This window comes from Enhydra lutris, unplaced genomic scaffold (assembly GCF_002288905.1).
Source record: "Enhydra lutris kenyoni isolate GAN:26980312 unplaced genomic scaffold, ASM228890v2 scaffoldscaffold48, whole genome shotgun sequence".
NCBI lineage: Eukaryota > Metazoa > Chordata > Mammalia > Carnivora > Mustelidae > Enhydra > Enhydra lutris.
Genome location: NW_019154132.1, coordinates 18,217,826 through 18,225,147, shown reverse-complemented (window position 1 = coordinate 18,225,147; position 7,322 = coordinate 18,217,826).

Here is a 7,322-nt window from a genome sequence, read left to right as displayed (position 1 = left end):
GGAATCTAAAATAGTCCATAAAACTGAAGACCAGAGTAATAGTTACCAAGGCAGGGGGGTAGAGGGGGATGGGGAGTTATTAATCAATAGACAAAAGTTTCAATTAAGGGGCGCCTGGGTGGCTCAGTAGGTTAAGGCTCTGCCTTCGGCTCGGGTCGTGATCTCAGGGTCCTGGGATCGAGCCCCACATCGGGCTCTCTGCTCAGCAGGGAGCCTGCCTCCCCCGCCTCTCTCTGCCTGCCTCTCTGCCTATTTGTGATTTCTGTCTGTCAAATAAATAAATAAATAATTTTTTAAAAAAAGTTTCAGTTAAGTAAGATAAATAAGTTCTAAAGTTCTGCTGTACGACATTATAGCTGTAGTGAACAATAATGTATTTATTGTATCCTCAAAATTTGTTAAGAGGATAGTTCTCATGGTAAGCATCTTATCACAATCAAATTTTTTAAAAATTAAAAACATAAAATAAAATCTTTTAAAAAAGGCGGGTGGGGGGACACCTGGGTGGCTCAGTGGGTTGAGCCTCTGCCTTCGGCTCAGGTCATGATCTCAGGGTCCTGGGTTCGAGCCCTGCATCGGGCTCTCTGCTCAGCAGGGAGCCTGCTTCCTCTGCCTGCCTCTCTGCCTACTTGTGATCTTTGTCTGTCAAATAAATAAATAGAATCTTTAAAAAAAAATTAAAAACATAAAATACATGCTATTCAGTATAAATAAATAAGTAAGAAGGACTTAAGAGCAACAGGAAGGGTAAATAGGCAACCAATTCTGAATTGATATTGACTATGTAAGACCCAATAATGTCTTACAGGATTTAAAAATATATAAAATTAAAGTACATAAGAACAATAGTATATAAGGTAGGAGGTGGGGTAAATGGAATTAAAATGTTCTTAGGATTTTCCATTGTTGGAAAGAGTTAAAAGTACAGATTTATTTTTAGGCTTCTCTATGGCAAGAAGCATTTTGTCATCTCCAGGAAATAATATTTTAACTCAGAAATGTGTTAAGTACATTTTAAGCAAAAATGTTTGTTAGTCCAGTAGCCATGTGCTAACTTTTTTGATATGTTTCTTCATTTGTTTAAGTTACATGTGAAAAAAAGAGAAAAAAATGACCTTTTGGGAAAAGCAGTGCAAAGAATCAAGCCAAAGCTCAAATTCAGCTTTATATTTATCTGTTAGAAAAAAAAAAAAAAAATCACCTGAAGATGACTTTAAAGCAAAAGAACACTCCTTGTTTTAAGGTTGGAAGTTTTGGAAAGGGCATAACCATTTTTAATCCATTGTTGGCCAAAAAGTATAAGGCATAAATCCAATTTCTGTGCTCCTAAAGTAGTTCTTATGAACCAACTCTGCTAACAGGCCAATTTGCTCCAAGGCTTCTGAATCATTTTCCGAGTTTGGATATTATTCCTCACCTTCGAGTGGAAGCAGGGACAGAAGAGACAACTGAAAAAGAAAGGGGACAGGTGAGCTGGCCTCATTTAAATAGTTCTGTGCCGCTGCTGGGATGTAAGCTTCTGGAAGGTGAGAATCATTATCTGTGTACATTTTCTTTTCTTTTCTTTTCTTTTTTTTTAAGATTTTATTTATTTGGCAGATAGAGAGAGAGCACAGGCAGGGGGAGTGTCAGGCAGAGGGAGAGGGAGAAGCAGGCTCCCTGCAGAGGAGGGGGAGCGCAATGTGGGACTCAATCCCAGGACCTTGGGATCATGACCTGAGCCGAAGGCAGTTGCTTAACCAAACGAGCCACCCGGGTGCCCCTACATACATTTTCCATGCCCGAAGAGAGCCAGGCAAGCTGTGGTGTTGAGGAAAGGATGCTGTTTGGACTCAGACTCAGGAGAGAGGGTTGTAATCGTCACCCGCTAGCTCTTGGCCTCGTGACCTTCAGCAAGTCCCTTCGTAACTCCGTCGGGTTGTGTCATCTGTATTGTAAACAAAGCATTTTAACTTGAAGTAATTTAACTCACAGATGTAAGAGCTAGAAAAACGTGAAAGTGTTTTGTTAAAAGTATATACGAGTATTAGACATCATTTTCATTTCAAAATACCTGTCACACAGTTCAGGACTGTAGCACTTATAGATGGTTACGAAGAGATGGACGGATTTATAGTAAGCATGAAAACAAAACTAAGGCCCTGAACTTTTGGGTTAAAAGCAGTTGCTTGAACAATTGCAAGAGGGCGCCTTGGTGGCTCAGTGGGTTAAGCATCTGCCTTCGGCTCAGGTCATGATCTCAGGGTCCTGGGATTGAGTCCCGCATTGGGCTCTCTGCTCAGCAGGGAGCCTGCTTCCTCCTCTCTCTCTCTCTCTCTGCCTGCCTCTCCATCTACTTGTGATCTCTGTCTGTCAAATAAATAAATAAAATCTTTAAAAAAAATTTGCAAGAAAAAAAATTCTTATTTTCATAGTGAATAAGACTTGGTAAGAATTTTAATTCTATTATGTATTATACACTGCTAATACAGAAACTATTTGTCAAGTTCTAAATTTACTTTCCTTTCATTAAGTAGTCTTTTAGATTAATTAGGTGCTTGTTATTTTTTTTTTAAACCCTGTCTCCTGTAATAGGTATACAGAAGATGCAAAACCAGTGTGTTGGCACGACCAGATTTTCACTAATCTGTTAAATAGTTTAATCTGGAACTTTCTTTATGAGCAAAGCTTGTATTATTCCAGGAAAAATAAATTAAATATGTACATTTGGATGATTTGGAGTTTCATGCTTAAAAATCATCAATTTGTTATTTTGAAATGATGGACAACAAAATTTTACTTCCCGATTCTAAATAAGTGAAGGGAATATTGTGTTTGACAATGTTAATTATAGATTCTCTAAGAAAGCGTAAAGGTGTAAAGTTTTGAGCTAGTGATGATGCTGGAGTTTCCAAAAGACCCTTCATGTCAGTCTCTGGAGTTTTATGTGGAAGTGAGAAAATACAGCCTTTCCTGTTGTTCATATCTAATGCGATTTTATTTACAGACTCCGATTTTGTTAGTTGGGAATAAGGTGGATGACAGTCACGGAAGGAGATTCCTGACCAAGATGACAGGAATGTAAGTCCCCCTTCTGTGACTATTATCACAATTCAGAAAGTCTTTTTCTTTTCTTGCAAAGTAATTCTAGTGTCAGTCCCCATAAAAATAATGTTGGAATTATTATTATGAAATATATAGGCTTGATAAGGTATATTCCTTATTAATGCCACAGAGAAATTTGTATTAAGTTTAACAGTTTGTGATACCAAGTCATATCCTTAGATCATAATAATATACGATATTCATTAAATAAATAACCTAGTTATATTTTTTTGAGACCCAGATTACAGTCTTAGTGAGTTTATGAACTAGGAAGTCTTCTATCAACAGTAATAAAGAAATAACCACTAGAGCTACTTAGAAGATACAAAATATTGCAGAGCTTATAAGAAATGATTTTCTCAGCTTGAGGACTCCTTACTTTCCTTGCAGTTCCTCCTGACTCACCCCTGCTTCTTTTCTCCATAACTTCTCCTTCACCTCCCCTCCCCAGGAATCATTTGCACCCCCTCAGCGGGACCCCCAAGTCCTACCACCCCTCCTCCCCCTGCTTTTGAGGCCAAAACATTTATATTCGGAATCGAACAAGTGTGATGCTCAGTGGATATCACAAGATTCTTTGGATCTCTTTCCAAGTCTTATCTTCTAATTAACTTGCCTAATTAATTTCAGTGTTTCATTTTGCTTTGTGTAGATCCAGTTATGGAAAACCTAACAAAAATGTTTTTTCTTTTTGATCCTCCCTCCCTCCCTTTCTTCCTCTGTCTTCCCTCCCTCACTCCCCCATCCCTTCCTCCCTCTTTTCCCTTCTGCCTGGCCTGAAATTGGACTGAGTGGTAATTCAGTATCTGTTAGTTCTCATTCTCAACCCTTCACCAGCTCTCTTCTTGAGAATTTTACTCCCTCCCAGGCCTCTGGGTGAGTGTTGAAAGTCCCTAAAGTGTCTGTAAGGAGAACACGTTCTAATTGCCAACAGATACTTTAGAAATAGAGCTGCTTCTCCACAGGGAAGGTGAAGAACTGACTTCCATCACGTGTATGCATCCCAACGTGCCAGAGAGAGAGTAATAACCCCCAGCTTCCAAGATTCTGAAGCCCTTTAACCTTCCTTTAATGGGTACAGCTTGAAAAATGTTATAAGAGATTGTATACACCAAAGTCTCTAGAGTATAAAGGCAGATGTAATTGTCAGGCTCATGGAAATTTCTGTCTACTTGACTCACTGTGATAAGACAAAATATAATCTAACATTATCCACAAATAATTAAAATTTTTCAAAAAAAGATGCCTTAGAAAATACTGTCTGAAATGATTTGGAGAAAATAGATCTGGCCAAGCTGTTTAAGTCACTTAATGCATTTGGTTGCAGGGGGAAAAAAATACTTTAAATTTCTGCTTTCTGTTTTGTTTTGTTTTTCTTCTGTTTTTAATTTTGTGGAAAAAGATAGAATCTGACTGTCTTACCCAGATACTCAAGAAACCTGAAGTGAGATCAGCCGTTTCCGGAACAGAGACCACAGAATTACCACCAGAGTCAGTAAAGCATTCCATCCAGCCCCCTTTAGATGTTCCAAGATGGTTCGTATGCAAATAAATTAACGTGGGGGGGCTGGATTTCAACATTTTTTTTTTTTTTTTTTTGGATTTCAACATTTTTAAGAGAAAGGAAAGAAGAGAGGGAAGAAGGAAGGAGGAAGTGAGAAAGACAAATCACATGAATGCATAGATTAATAAGCAGTCTGAAAAAGGAAATGCACACAGTGGTCCTGTTCACCCCTCAGCACTCAAGAAGTTTTAGCTGTTGTGTTATTCGTAGTAAAGTTTGAATAAAACACTCAATTTACCTTTATAGCTCTTGGTATACTTTGTTTAAGTAGAAGATATTGGGGGATAGTTCACTGATAAGAAAGCCAGAACACTGCAGTATCAGAGCACATCATAGCTCATTGCAGTTGATTCTTTTTTTTTTTTAAATTTCCTTTCAGCGTAACAGAATTCATTGTTTATGCACCACACCCAGTGCTCCATGCAATCCGTGCCCTCCATAATACCCACCACCTGGTTCCCTCAATCTCCCACTCTCCGCCCCTTCAAAACCCTCAGATTGTTTTTCAGAGTCCATAGTCTCTCATGGTTCACCTACCCTTCCAATTTCCCTCAACTCCCTTCTCCTTTCCATCTCCCCGTGTCCTCCATGTTATTTGTTATGCTCCACAAATAAGTGAAACCATATGATAACTGACTCTCTCTGCTTGACTTATTTCACTCCGCATAATCTCTTCCAGTCCCGTCCATGTTGCTACAAAAGTTGGGTATTCATCCTTTCTGATGGAGGCATAATACTCCATAGTGTATATGGACCACATCTTCCTTATCCATTCGTCCGTTTAAGGGCATCTTGGTTCTTTCCACAGTTTGGTGACCGTGGCCATTGCTGCTATAAACATTGGGGTACAGATGGCCCTTCTTTTCACTACATCTGTATTTTTGGGGTAAATACCCAGTAGTGCAATGGCAGGGTCATAGGGAAGCTCTATTTTTAATTTCTTGAGGAATCTCCACACTGTTCTCCAAAGTGGCTGCACCAGCTTGCATTCCCACCAACAGTGTAAGAGGGTTCCCCTTTCTCCACATCCCCTCCAACACATGTTGTTTCCTGTCTTGCTAATTTTGGCCATTCGAACTGGTGTAAGGTGGTATCTCAGTGTGGTTCTGATTTGAATCTCCCTGATGGCTAGTGATGATGAACATTTTTTCATGTGTCTGATAGCCATTTGTATGTCTTCATTGGAGAAGTGTCTGTTCATGTCTTCTGCCCATTTTTTGACATGATTATCTATTTTGTGTGTGTTGAGTTTGAGAAGTTCTTTATAGATCCTGGATATCAACCTTTAGTTTATACTGTCATTTGCAAATATCTTCTCCCATTCCGTGGATTGCCTCTTTGTTTTGTTGATTGTTTCCTTTGCTGTGCAGAAGCTTTTGATCTTGATGCAGTCCCAAAAGTTCATTTTTGCTTTTGTTTCCTTTGCTTTTGGAGACATATCTTGAAAGAAGTTGCTGTGGTTGATATCGAAGAGGTTACCGCCTATGTTCTCCTCTAGGATTCTAATGGTTTCCTGTCTCACGTTGAGGTCTTTTATCCTTTTAGAGTTTATCTTTGTGTACGGTGTAAGAGAAATTCAATAATGTGGCAGGATACAAAGTCAATGTACAGAAATCATTTGCTTTCTTATACACTAACAATGAAAATACAGAAAGGGAAATTAGAGAATCGATTCCATTTACTATAGCACCAAGAACAATAAGATACCTGGGAATAAACCTAAGCAAATAGGTAAAGGATCTGTACTCGAGGAACTACAGAACACTCATGAGAGAAATTGAAGAAGACACAAAAATATGGAAGACCATTCCATGCTCTTGGATCAGAAGAATAAACATTGTTAAAATGTCTATACTGCCTAGAGCAATCTATACTTTTAATGCCATTCTGATAAAAATTCCACTGGTATTTTTCAAAGAGCTGGAGCAAATAATCCTAAAATTTGTATGGAATCAGAAGAGACCCCAAATTGCTAAGGAAATGTTGAAAAAGAAAAACAAACTGGGGGCATCATGTTACCTGATTTCAAGCTTTACTACAAAGCTGTGATCACCAAGACAGCATGGTACTGGCATAAAAACAGACACATAGACCAGTGGAACAGAGTAGAGAGCCCAGATATGGACCTTCAACTCTATGGTCAAATAAGCTTCGACAAAGCAGGAAAAAATATCCCGTGGAAAAAAGACAGTCTCTTCAATAAATGGTTCTGGGGACGTTGGACAGCTATATGTAGAAGAATGAAACTCGACCATTCTCTTACACCATACACAAAGATAAACTCGAAATGGATTGCAGTTGATTCTAAGAGAGTGGAAGTGAATGAGGGCAGAGAACGCCGCTGGCCCAGAAAGGACTGACTGATAATGGAACATTGCTCCCCAGCTCTCCTTCCATGACTGCCCCATGACTGATGTGCTTCAATGTTGGTGATTTTATGACATCTGTTCCACAGCTTCTTGGAGGTGGAGTTCTTGTCTATGCTTCTTCATTGGTAGGCGATCTCTCTCCTAATTTCCTAGCCTAACTCCTGTCTAACAGCTTTCTCATGACCAGACTAAAACAGAGCTGATTTTAGCTGGACAAGGATGACAGCCCTGTATGGTTTGGCATTATAGTTGCCCAGGGAAGAGAGATTGAAAATGGCTTCAGAAAGATCGAATGTATCCCTAAA